Source organism: Pseudorca crassidens, chromosome 6, assembly GCF_039906515.1.
Source record: "Pseudorca crassidens isolate mPseCra1 chromosome 6, mPseCra1.hap1, whole genome shotgun sequence".
NCBI classification, from domain to species: Eukaryota; Metazoa; Chordata; class Mammalia; order Artiodactyla; family Delphinidae; genus Pseudorca; species Pseudorca crassidens.
In genome coordinates, this window is record NC_090301.1 from 114399289 (window position 1) to 114412706 (window position 13418).

Sequence of the window (13418 nt, forward strand, 5' to 3'; positions counted from 1 at the left end):
TATAATCTACCTATTAACCACCTTTGGTAGACCACTAGTTGCACCTACATCGGTTTTGTACTCTACTTTTTCCATTTTTCCCAGGCATATGACCATCTGAAATAAAAGCTATATTTTGCATCCTTCCTTGCAGTTAGGTAGGAGCATTGTGACTAAGTATTGGCTAATGAAATTTAAATGAGGGTGCAACCTTCTCTCTCACTGTCCTTGCTGGCCAGAATGTTGATGTGAGGGATGGAGCTTGAACAACAATCTTGGATCATAAGTTGGAAGCCAAGTGCTGAGGTTGGTAGAGCAACACAGAAACTTTGAGATACTTAACTCTGAAATTCTTTTAAGTGAGAGGGAAAACTTTTTTTCTTTTTTTAAAGCCACTGTTATTTGGGGTTTTAGTTTTATGCTGCTGTATTTAATCTTAACTGATACACATTTCAATTGTTGGCATATTACTCCTGTATTAGAAATTGTAAATGAGAAATTATTTCAACACCTGAAGACCAAGATACAACAGAAGACTCCATAGGCTCAAGATATTGAGACATCCTAGAAAGAGTTTTCTGTAAAGTATATCTATTCCGTGGCATGGCAATATCATTCTTCTTGAAAAAGTTTACTGGACAGACATCATTTCTTCCATCACATATATAAACAACTCATGTATAATTCACTCCTCGTTGTGACTTTACCTACAAATTCTACCAAAACTACATTTTTGCAAAGATTTTGGGGGCATCTAGTGCAAGAATGAGCATGATAATTTTCCACAGTGAGATGACGGTTGGTGTCAAAAGCTGCTGGATTTGTAAAGACTTTATCAAACACGTCATGAAAATTGGTAGCTTCTAAAACCCAACCTATGAAGACTGAATTTGCATCTGAAATAATGATGCAGTCAAATTTATCCTTGTTCTTTCTTGTAAAGTTTAAAAGTTCCACCATCCATGGAGTGAAAGGCATTGATATCATTGCTCTTTTCATTTCATCTTCTCTTACACCTTCATCTCCCAGATACTTAAAGACTCTGCCCATAAATTCTGTCCAAAATCCTTTCTCATAAGAATCTTGTAGTTCAATAGGAAGCTTTTTCTCTGGAGCACATTGTACAATCCAGGTGTCACTATTATCATCTATGATTGTATTGTCAAAGTCAAAAACCAACAAAATTTTCATGGTTCCAGAAACAGATTTGGGTTACCCCAATTTAGTATTTCCAAGATAATTAATCTTACTTCAACATGGAGCTCAGGTTAAACAGTCATAACAATCTTCAGTTTTAAACACTAGCCAGTTTCTAACCAACATTACTCTTACTCTATATGCAGGGGGAAAAGTCTTCTGGTTCCAAGCAAAGGAATGGAGACTTCTTAACTCCAGCATTGTTATGATGGATAATATGATAGAAAACCTTCCCCCCGTGAGGAGGTCTGTGGGTCACACACGCCAAGCCCAGGCCTTGCTCTCCCACACACCTGCCAGGTCCATCCCGAAACCAGGGGCAGGGACCTAGTCGGGTGTCCTTCCCTGGGAGGCGCATGTTGGATGCTGATGGGAGTGCCAGGCCGGGCCCGGCCGGGTCCCCAGGGCTCATCACTGACCCAGGCCAGAGATCCACAGGCGTTCTGGCCTCAGCGCGACTCCTGCGGACTCTCCTGTTTTGTATGTAGATTCATTTGTATTATTTTTTAGATTTCACATATAAGTGATATCATATAATATTTGTCTTTAATTTTTCTTTTTTTGTGTGTGGTATGCGGGCCTCTCACTGTTGTGGCCTCTCCCTTTGCGGAGCACAGGCTCCAGACGCACAGGCTCAGCGGCCATGGCTCACGGGCCCAGCCGCTCCGCGGCATGTGGGATCTTCCCGGACCAGGGCACGAACCTGTGTCCCCTGCATCAGCAGGAGGACTCTCAACCACTGCGCCACCAGGGAAGCCCTGTCTTTGATTTATTTTACTTAGTACAATAAGGTCCATCCATATTGCTGCAAATGTCAGTATTTCATTCTTTTTTTAGGGCTGAGTAATATTCCGTGTGTGTGTGTGTGTGTGTATGTGTGTGTGTATATATATATATATACACACACACATACACACACACACATATATGTGTGTATATATATACCATATCTTCTTAAACCAATCACCTGTTGATGGGCACTTGGGTTGTTTCCATGTCTTGGGTATTGCAAAGTGCTGCTATGAACATTGTGGTATATATATCTTTTAGAATTAGAGTTTTCATCTTTTCTGGTTATATGCCCAGGAGTGGGATTGCTGGATCAAACAGTAGCTCTATTTTTAGTTTCTTAAGGAACCTCCATACTGTTTTCCATAGTGACTGCTCCAATTTACATTCCCACCAACAGTGTAGGAGGGTTCTGTTTTGAGACAAGTAGGGATATATCATTCTTTTTTGAATAATTTTGGATGCAGCAAATGATGAATAAAGAAAAGGAGCTAACATTCTATTAATTGGCTATTATGCCAGGCTTGTGTCTGTGCTATCTGCTTTACATATGTTAACTCAGTTAATCTTACCAAATCCTTTGACGTTAGTAATTTAATATTCATTTTATAGTTGGCAACACTAAAACTTGATCGTTTGCCCTAGATTATATATCTGGCAAGGGCCAGACCAGAGATGGAAATCTTATCTTTCCAACTCTAAAGCCCTTACCATTCTTACTGTGCTGACTCACTTTTGCATAATTTAATGAGCTAGCTAATGGGAACAGCCAAGTAGAGCTCTTCTCTCTACCCCACAGTAAAGTCTGGATACTTAGGATGCTCTCACAAGGGAATCATTTTCATATCAAACCGATATGTTTAAGCAATACTGCTTACTCCTGTCTATCAAGACTGCTTTATTCAAGTGTATCCTTCCTAATGTTAGTAAAGTTAGGTAGAGTAGGATACCGCACCAGAGAAAATTTATGTTTTTAATCTCTTTTTCAGTGAGATATATGCCAGAAAACTCAAAATCACTAAATATAGCTCACCTTACTCCACCAGCCCTCAGCCCCAGACATTAAGTGTAGACAACTTATAATAATTGGGCTGCCTCCTTTAGAAAGGTAAATCACCTTTGAGTAAAGAGGGTGCATCTAAGGGGAAGGCTCCTTTAATAAGTAAGGCACCATAAACCCTCAGGGTTCATGTTTGTGATAAGGTTGATAGACTTGTTAGAAAGAAAGAATTTGGGGCTGTTTTGGGATTTCTGATTTCAGATATGTGGTAGAGTGGGATGGTGGGACTAATTACGATATTCATTTAGTGATTTTTCTACTCTTCAACTCTTGTCAAAGAATGCATTCCTCTTAAGGCAGAGTCCTGCAGGAGCAAAGAAAAGAGAATATCGTTAAGAAGCACTGAACATGAAAACTGTCTTTTTTCCATGTTTTAGAAGTAGGCATTTCTTTTAGGTTCTTATCAACACTTGTGATCTGTAATGTGCTGGAGAGAAAAGCACCTTCAGTCAGCCAAAGAATTAGAGACAGTTTTAAATGATTTGGAATGTGTTCCAGAATTACAAAAATTTCAGGTTATATTCAACAAAATCCACCAGTTAATAAATTGAAAATATTAATTACATAATAAATAAATTGAAAATTATTTACATGAAAATATACTTATAATATTTGAAAACAGAAAACATAGTACCAAAAATATTGTTTGAAAGATTTAATGAAATTAACAACATTAAATTTTCCAAAAATTTTCTGTAAATATTAGGTTATACAGGTGCCTATAAATGAAAGAATAAAAAGTATAAATATTATGTCTTGGTAAAATGAGGTAGGTAAGAAAACAGCCTGAGTAGAAAATCCTTTTGAAAGTGCAGTGGTTTTCCATTGTTTCTTTTCAATAGCCAAGGAGTAGGATACTGAACTTTCCTTCTGTGAGGCAGCTGGATTAATTAGGAAAGAAAATGAATTTAGCTGTGTTTGCATCCTGTGTTAGGAGAGCGAGAGGTATTCTGTTACATAAATAGAGGGAGTTATCAGTTAATCCACTGACTCTGTGGAATAAGGGCTTTCTAAATATTCAGGAGTTTTGGTACCTGGTGAATACCTAATTAAGGCATTAAAGAAAAAAAAACCTTTTCAATCTTTTACTCCACAAATACTTTGAATGTCGACCATGCAGAGTTTGTCCCAGACTCTGGTGGTAGAGCACTGCACATTAGATACAGCCTCAGTCTACAGAGACCCCCATTCAGTGGGCAGAGTTAAGACAATGAGCAAAAGAGTAAATAAATATGATTATTTAAGATTGTGGTATTCACTATGAGGTATCCAATACAAGGAATTACGGTGAGGATTGGGTGAGGTTGGAGGGATGACTTTGACATGGGCAGTCAGAGAAGTTGAAAGCAGGACTGAGCCCTCTGTGACATGAAGTAGCAGCTAACTGACAACCTCTAGATGAAGGGAAAAGGAAGAAACTCTTGAGGTGAGGATGAGCTTGCACACTTAGTCAGCCCTACATCTTAGATAAGAAGAAGTACCTTCCATCTTAACGGTTTTTAACAATTGACACAGACGTCACAGACCCTGAGATTTCTGCATTCCATAACTCGTCTTCACTGCTCACACTGTAAGAAGTATTATTTCTAGAATCATTCATTATTGTTTCTGACTTAGAAACAGAGTAAGGCATATTGTTTTATGATTTCTATGTCTTTACATCACCTACAATTTTGGGATCAATGTCCTACTTCTGGCCAAACTACTTTATTCCACTTCTATAGAGAGAATGGATAGTAAAACAAACCTTTGGACATCGATATTTTAACCGAGTAGATTCTGGGAAGAAGAAGGATTTGAGAACCTAAAACAAAGATCAAAATATCTGGGTAGTTGATACTTTCCCTTGAGAAAGACCTCTTAGAAATATTTTATATCTGCTGTATTACACCTTCCCACATACTGGAGGAATTGATTGCTGTGAACTATTGTGTCTCTACCACAAGGCAAGCTGAGACCTTGTGATGGGCTGGTGGGGAGGAAGCAGCAGCAGCATATGGGCTGGGAGGAATTTTCAGTGCTTTGTGTTTGTCCCTTGCCCAGGCATAGTGGAGGGTAGTTAGCAATCCAAATCAGTGTTCAAGAGTCTGAAAAACCTCATGGTGGTTCTGGACTCATAGCATCTAGGCAAGTTGATCTGGTGGGTGGGGCATTGCCCCAGGAATTTTTAGTAGTGACAAGGATCAGCTGAGTTATTTCTAACATCACAGGAAGGTGATTTTGCAGATAGAAAGGACTATTTATTAAGCAAATTTTAATTTAATATTCAAATTATTAATGTTATAAAATTCAAAACCTAGGTAGAAATCCTTTTAAGTGTGCATATATTTCTTAACTTCTTTTAATATATATAGCAACTTTTGAGTGGAACATTTCTTTTTCTTTGAGAATTCCAGTGGAAGTCTTGAAGTGGAAAGCAAAAGAGATGTGCTATAGTCGTCTATGTGGGACTTACTAAAAAGAGAGCAAAAACTGGTCTGGGACTTTTGTCCGCACTGTCACTTTCCATTAGTTAAGGTAGGAAAATAAATTATGGAAAGATAGAATGGAGGAAATTCCTATGGGTAAAGAGGCTTTAGAATTTCCTTCTCTCTCTTATTTAACTGGTCCAAGTGACGGGAGCTCAAAGAGTCTACTTGTAGAGGTCAAGAGTGTCTGCAAGGAGGGGACACTGGCATCTTAACCCCTGGTTGGAAGTTTGCTGAACGCAGAGAATCCACTGTGTGGTTTGTGGTAAAAGAGGTCTCTGGAGAACATGACGTGTGGCTAGCAGCCTGGAGGAATTCTGCAGGATGGAGGTGAGCTTATGATGACAGAGCAAGGAGAGAGCAGACACAGGAAAAAGCCCATACTCCCACAGTCTAGCAAGGCAAGGATGCATATGATTCCCTACGCAGAATGAATGTTTAGGAAACAGATATGGCTGAAGCCAAATTGAACGATTTTCTGCGTGAAAAGTGCCTGTGGAGCACTGCAAGAATCCTGCCCTTGTGCTGAGGTTGAAAGTAATTCACGTCACCACTTGATATTTTTCAGATATAGTCTCTTTATTGACTGAATTTTCCATCCTCCCCATCCCAAATAACTATACAACTCTGTGGTCATCTTCTTGACAGGAATCAAAAGGGAGACCTGTAATATAGTTTCGGGTGCCCTATAGTTTGATGCAGACTTTTAATCCAGCAGCTGATGGAGAGAGGCCAACCCACACAGGGAGAGACACAGGAATAGAAGAGTGAATATGAGGCTCTGGTCTTCAAGTTACGGTCTTCAAGACTTTTTTCCCAGCCTGATTCCAATGTTCTGCTCTCAGAATATTCTTTTCTAATTGTAGATTTTTGGGGGGGGTTGGGCTAGCAATGATTTTGCTAGTTGTTCCTTTATAGTAGATTTATGTTGCTTATCAAGAGCTATATCAACTATTTTTCAGTTTAGTGATTAAAAAAATGTGATTGCTGGAATATGTCATCATCTCTTTGGGTACAGCCTGCAAACAAACATTGCTGGGTTCTGATTGGCTAGAAGTAGAGTGTGATTCACTTGTTTTGTATATCCTATCAGTGATGAAAATCCTAGGTCTGTAAGCTGAGGTGACCACTGTGACATAAAATAATTTTGCTTTATATTTTAATAGCACATAAACATTTTTTATTTAAAAAAATCTGATAATAGCCACTTCAGCAGATTCTGCCCTAAAAAATCACTTCCTCTAGAAAAGACTAAATATGTATACCTGTATATTGTATAGTTTATGGAAATCACAGCTATGTGAATAAATATGGATTGTTTCAAACGCAATAGAGTACTTTACATTCTTATGTTAAATTTGAAAGTGGGGAATGGGAGCTGCAAGCATTCATCAGAGCCTGTCATGGTCCTATGCAAGAGTCCCTTAAAGTATACCTATTTTTAGGACATTAAGGGAGAAATCTGGGTGGTTAATAGGTTGGTGGAAATAAGATTGGCCAATAAGTTACTTCTTGTTGGTAGGTACCAAGAGAAACTTTACTGACTTAGAAAACCAGACCAGTTCTACACTCTGCACACTGATTGGTCCAGGCCTTGTTATATATTGCCAAGTATAGCTTGGGATTGGGACAGAGTCTGGACCCAGATGGCTTATGTGATGAAATTCCTCCGTGCTGCAGACAACAAGGATTGAGAAAAGAGAGGAACTATTAAACGTAAAAAAGAATTGTAGCAAGCAGCAAGCATATAGAATTAGTGAGCGAGCAAGTGACAAAGAAGATAGAATTATAAAAGCAAATAGAATTGTAAGACTGTAGCTTGAATCATTGTTCACTTTATCAGTATGAGAGGATTGGTGCCTTTTTCCAGGATAAAGGAGGGAAGTGAGAAGTTCCTCAACTGGGGACAATAGCTCAGTTTTCATAGAATTAAAAAATTTTTAAGTTTTTCATGAAGAAATATTTGTGGCATGGAATCTCTGTTTTGTTTAAGGCTTTGTGATTTTCTTACACTTAAAGCCATTGTATTAATCTGGAATGTATTCAACTGCAAAATACAGAAGAGCTAATTAGCTCTAGATGAAAAACCTAAAGGAATATTTGCCAAGCATAATGAGTAGTTTGGCATTAAGAGTGCAGGGTAGGAGGGTTTAATAATGACCTTGGGGACCTAGGCTTCTCTCATGTCTCTACTCCACCACACTTCGTTTGTTGGCATTTATGCCTATGCATGTTGCTTCATGGGCATTGGAAGCTGCCACATCTCCAGGCTTCATGACTGCATTCCAGACTGAAGAACAGGCCTTTATAATTGTCAGGCAAAGGAGAAGGGTATTGAAAGTGCAGGTTGCATTAGCCAATCTTTAATGTTGACTCATAGCCATTCTAAGGATAACTCTTATATAAGCAATTATTAGATAACACAATATGTTCTAAATTATTAATATTTCTCATCTCCCAAATATAGTAATATGAGAGCTGGTGGTTTTAGATCTTACTTGCTTTTAGCCTAATTTATCTTATATTCAGCCCAGTTTTTCCTATAGCAGTTAAATTCTACTTTGCATGCCAACTCCAGTCAGTTGGACGGGCTGCCAAGACTGCCATGTAAAAATGGATTCGGAGGTTGCCCTGAGCCCTGGCAGGAAAGTAGGCCTTGATATTTGCCATGAGGGAAAGTGTTTGCCCATGGGCTAAGTGTCTGTCCTTCCTTTTCTGTAACAGCTCTTATATTACAGAAAGGAAGGCCAAGCACACAGTCAATTAAACATGTTTCTTTAAGATTAGGAAATTTAACTAGTCTTTGGGATATTATCATAACTAGTATATTCTGACTAAGTAATGTGCAAATGAGTGAAACCTGCCATGTTACTTATGTCGAAGTTTACACTTTCATTCTCATAACTGGTTATCAGGTGAAACAAAGCTTTATGCCCAGAACAGCAGCTTTCAGTTTCTCTACCCAGAGATAGTTCTGCTCAAGATTATCTGTTCATCTAAATGAACATTCATATTCCCTTGTATTAATCTACCTGGGCTACCATAACAAAATATCATAGACTGCATGGTTTAAACAACAGAAATTAATTTTCTCATACTCCTGGAGGCTGGAAAGTCTAGGATCAAGATGCTGGCAGGGTTTCACTCTGAGGCCTCCTCTCTTGTCTTGCAGGCAGCATCCATCTTGCTGTGTGCACGTGCAGAGACAGAGTGAGAGCAAAATTTCTTGTGTCTCTTCTTATAAGGACACTAATCCTACGGTATCAGAGATCCACCCTTATGACCTCATTTAACCTTAATTGCCTCCTTAAAGGCCCTATCTTTAAATAGTCACATTAGGGATTAGGGCTTCAGCATATGAATTTTCAGGGCTACAGTTCAGTCCATAGCATCCCTATAAGATATAATTACAGGGAAGTTACAATCCTAAAACAGAAACTGTATTTTTTTGTTCTAGGTTTAATAAAATATTTTTGTATTAAACTGTATCGTAAGTCCTGGTATCCTCTATCCAGAGAATGTTCGAGGTCTTTAGAAGGTTTTGTGAAGAAGCATAAAAAGCAACACAAATACACTTTTCATTAGAGTCCTATTTTTGACCATAATTATTCCTGAGAGGTCACGAAGAATGATAAATATCAGCAGTCCAAAGTTTAAGTTCTTTTCTTCCACATAAACTTTAGTCAATTTTATGATTTTCAACTCTTTTTTTTTTTTTTTTGCGGTACCTGGACCTCTCACCGTTGTGGCCTCTCCCGTTGCGGAGCACAGGCTCCGGGCGCGCAGGCTCAGCGGCCACGGCTCATGGGCCCAGCCGCTCTGCGGCACGTGGGATCCTCCCGGACTGGGGCACGAACCCGTGTCCCCTGCACCGGTAGGCGGACTCTCAGCCACTGTGCCACCAGGGAAGCCCTTAACTCTTGTTTGAATTAGATATCAGAGAATATTGAAAAATTCCCTCTTTTTTTTTCTTTCATGGGAGATGACTCAAGTAATAGGGCTTGCCAAGTGTGTATCTGCTCTTGATCAAGGAGACAATTCTGAGCTATTTAATATAATAATTAAAACAGGATATAAGCAAGGCACGTTGATAAACTGATCATTGTGATTTAATAGAAAAAATATGGAACTAGAAATTTAGGAGAAAAAAAAGTTTAACTTCTGATTGTCTCTAGTCTCCTGGGATAAATCCTAAGAAAGGAATGCCCAGTACAAAACTGGCAAGATCCTTGGATTGGAAGGCAGAAGATCTGAGTTTGAATATATCACCACTTCACTTTTCTGAGTCTCAATTTCTTTGTGAAATGGGACAACCGATTTCTGTCTAAAAGTATGAGTGTATGAGTATGTATATATTTAGAACTGGGTCAACCATATTATTTGTATGAAATAAATTTGTATGAGATGTTAAGTCCTGTATGGGCAGGTATGTGTTGATCTAATAATTGTGCTCCAACACACTTTTGATTTTTGATTAAATACACACTAAAGAATGTTTGCTGAATGAATGAATGTGTCATAGACAAGTGACTTATCACCTTGTTGTTTTTCCTCCAATATTCAGAGTTTGCCCTAAGTGATCTCTCAGCTCTTTTTGTTTATAATAATTTGATTCACAATTCTTATGAGTTGTCTGAGGGATCAGCAGTGAAAAATCTCATCTTAAGCAAGGCAAGGTTTGTGCCAATGGATAAGCCACTAACACTCCAAGAACATGGGCAACAATTTTCTCTTTTTTGATTTCTTCTGTCAAAATTACAGAATTAGTGCATATTTGTTGAAAGTGTGAACAAAGCCAGTCCTGTATAAAAATTTTAAGTACAAAAGAAAGTCTTTCTTTCCCCCCGTTTTACTCTCCTTCATATCCTATTTTCTAGGACAAAAGTTTGATGCATATTTTTTCATCTCTTTCTCTCTCTCATTGTTTCTCTCTTATATTCAGATGAAGGGATAGATGGATAGAATATTTTTTAATGAACTATACCAGTCAATAGGTGTATTTATAATTTATAAAGAGAGTAACAGAGAGAAAGTCCCCCAAGGATGACTCTTCAATGTACAACTTGTTATACTATGAAACCAAAGGGTGTTTGGGGCTGGGCCTGGTGAATCAGTGTTTGCCCAGAAGGGCTCATCCTGGCACCCTATAATTATATCTCATAGATGGCAACATTGTCTACATCCATCCTGAGCTGGCTTGATGATAAGCAGTCCAGTTGACGTTGCTTCCTCCTTTTTAAACCCAAATCTGACATTAAATAATAAAATAGTTCAATAAAATTGTTCAGTAAGATGGGTTGGATACTCCCTGGATTCGGCATTGGGCATAGTTACTAAACAGAGCTGAGATCTGGAAATGTAGACTTAAATCAATGAAAAAAATCCAGCCTGTTTCATTATTTTAACACATTTTGCTTTTTTGTAGAGGTCAGTTTCCTGCTTTTGAAACTATAGTTATAGTTCGCTTAAATCTTATCACTTTTATAGGTTTATGTCCCAACATTATCAGAAGCTGGGAATGGCTAAGGTTTTAGAGTTTTTAATATGAAATTTTGTGCCTCCTCCTTCTGTTTCTCTTTGCTTTTTGTCATAGGGGCCTTAGAACTTTGCTTCTGATGATTGAGATTAGAAATGGAGACCTGGGACATGGCTATACATCCTGCACATTCCTCAAAGCTTCACTTCTAAACATCTTTAATCATCATTTGTATATACTTTAATCATGTTCTAAAAATTCTAAAATTTTGAGATTTGAAATCCTCCACAATATTTTTTAAAAATTTTATTTATTTATTTATGGCTGTGTTGGGTCTTCGTTGCTGTACACGGGCTTTCTCTAGTTGCAGTGATGCGGGGGTTACTCCTCGGCGCGGTGCATGGGCTTCTTATTGCGGTGGCCTCTCTTGTTGCGGAGCACGGGCTCTAGGCGTGTGGGCTTCAGTAGTTGTGGCATGTGGGCTCAGTAGTTGTGGTTCATGGGCTTAGTTGCTCTGTGGCATGTGGGATCTTCCCGGACCAGGGCTCGAACCTGTGTCCCCTATGTTGGCAGGCAGATTCTTAACCACTGTGCCACCAGGGAAGCCCCACAATATTGTCTGCATCTGGTTGTGGCACAAAATTTCCTAAGTTCTGATTTTATTTCTAAACTCATCACTGTGGATCCACATTGCTTATTTCTATCAGAATTTTTGCCAGTTTCTCTAGAAAGCTGAAACAGGGTAATTCTTTGCAGGGGTAGACAAAGGGTAAATGGAGACTGGTTCATGACATACTCACCCAGGTTATCCTGTGTAGAAGTCTGCAACCTCAACGTGGCTTGTGCATCCAGTTCCCATAACATCAGTTCATTCCAAGGACCTTCCTTGGTCCAAGGATTGTGTGATATAAAAGCACTTCAGCTTCTGTAGAAAAGAAAGTCAATGAGTGATATACTCTTAAGAAGCTCTGTTTTGGAAAAGGAGTAGCAAATAAGGAAAAGGAAGAACTGAATTGATCCACATAGATAGAGACAATCTGTATCCAGTTTTGGAAAAGACAGTAGTGATATTCAGCCAGTATGTACCATAATGAGATTTCCAATATTGAAATAGTTCCCTGCCTGAAGGACATTTCCCTATGGCTTTGCCTCTGGTAATTACATCTGTCTGGGCAGGAAGAGGTCCTGGGGCAAAGACAGCACCTGGCTGGTGCTAGACAAAGGGAAGAGACATTAAATCCGTCATTAAGATATTTGACTATTTTCTTCTTGAAAGGGGAAAAACATTCCAGCACCTAAGCTGAGAGGATTGGGACAAGAGGATGTAAAGAAAGAGTAAGAGAAAATCCCAAAGACTGAGAGAAGGGGCAGGACAAATTGCTACTGATATATATATATATCAGGGTTGCAGAGGCTTCTCTGTGCTGGGAGCAGTGTGGAAATTATGCTTTGTGCATTAAAATGCTCTGGAACATGCAGCCCAAGCTCCCTCTGCAGTATCTGTCCTTGTTAGATAAGTTGCAAGAATTGACCACAACCAAATCTGTTCTAAAATTTTGTTGTCCAACAACAATACTCGTTGGGTAGCTACAACATTTCTCAACCAGTGCTTAATAATTGGTAGCAGATTGTCAAGTTAAACACACCATAATCTGCTGCCTCAAAAAGCAAAAAAGGCAGCTGAGACAAACCGCAGGATACCTGCCAAGATGACTGGTGCAGCGCCTCAACCAGGTGGGCTGGCATTCAAGCAAAACCACTTATGGGAGACTCAGAGCTTTTCGCTCCGTGGTCTTGCTACTGTCTTCTTCCTGCAACTTACCTGCATCTTCTGGGTCACTTCTCAGTATCAAGGGTCCCTGCACAACATTCACCTGTGCATTCATTCAACCAACATTTACTTCTATCAGATGTCAGCTACTAGACAATGGTGAAGGATGGGTGATGCTGGGAAGTTCACTCTGATTTGCTCTTCACTGGTGAAAATGCCTGAATGATGGAGATGGTTTTGGTGCCAAGCCAAGCTGGGTTTGAATACTTTCTCCAGTGTTTAGCAGCCCTGATATTTACTAATCCTCAGGCACATTAACCTCTCCGAGTCTCAATTTCTTCATTTGTAAAATGAGGGCAATTGTACTTGGCCCATCTTGTATGGTTACTATAAGAAAAACGTGACATGTATAAAGGTCTGGGAGAGAGACTGATTCATAGCTGTGACACCATAGAAGTTTATTTCAATTCCTGCTGTCTTCTAATCAATACAAGGGTCCACATCTGGATATTAAATGGCATGAAGGATAGATTCATCAACTTTAAAGTTATTTGTTTTGCCCAGAGAGTTCAAAGACTTGAAGTAATTTTTGTAACTCCTGTGAGATCTCAATTACTGTGCCATTTGAACAAATTTCTATGGAGTTGGAGGTGGCTGGCAAACATGGAAGTGAAGCAA

General features: G+C 39.0%; 1 pseudogene; it reads right to left on the minus strand.

The window, feature by feature from the left end:
- Positions 1 to 237: 237 nt before the first annotated feature.
- LOC137225908 (pyridoxal phosphate phosphatase PHOSPHO2-like) lies at positions 238 to 1384 on the minus strand (annotated as a pseudogene).
- Between the last annotated feature and the right edge of the window lie 12034 nt (positions 1385 to 13418).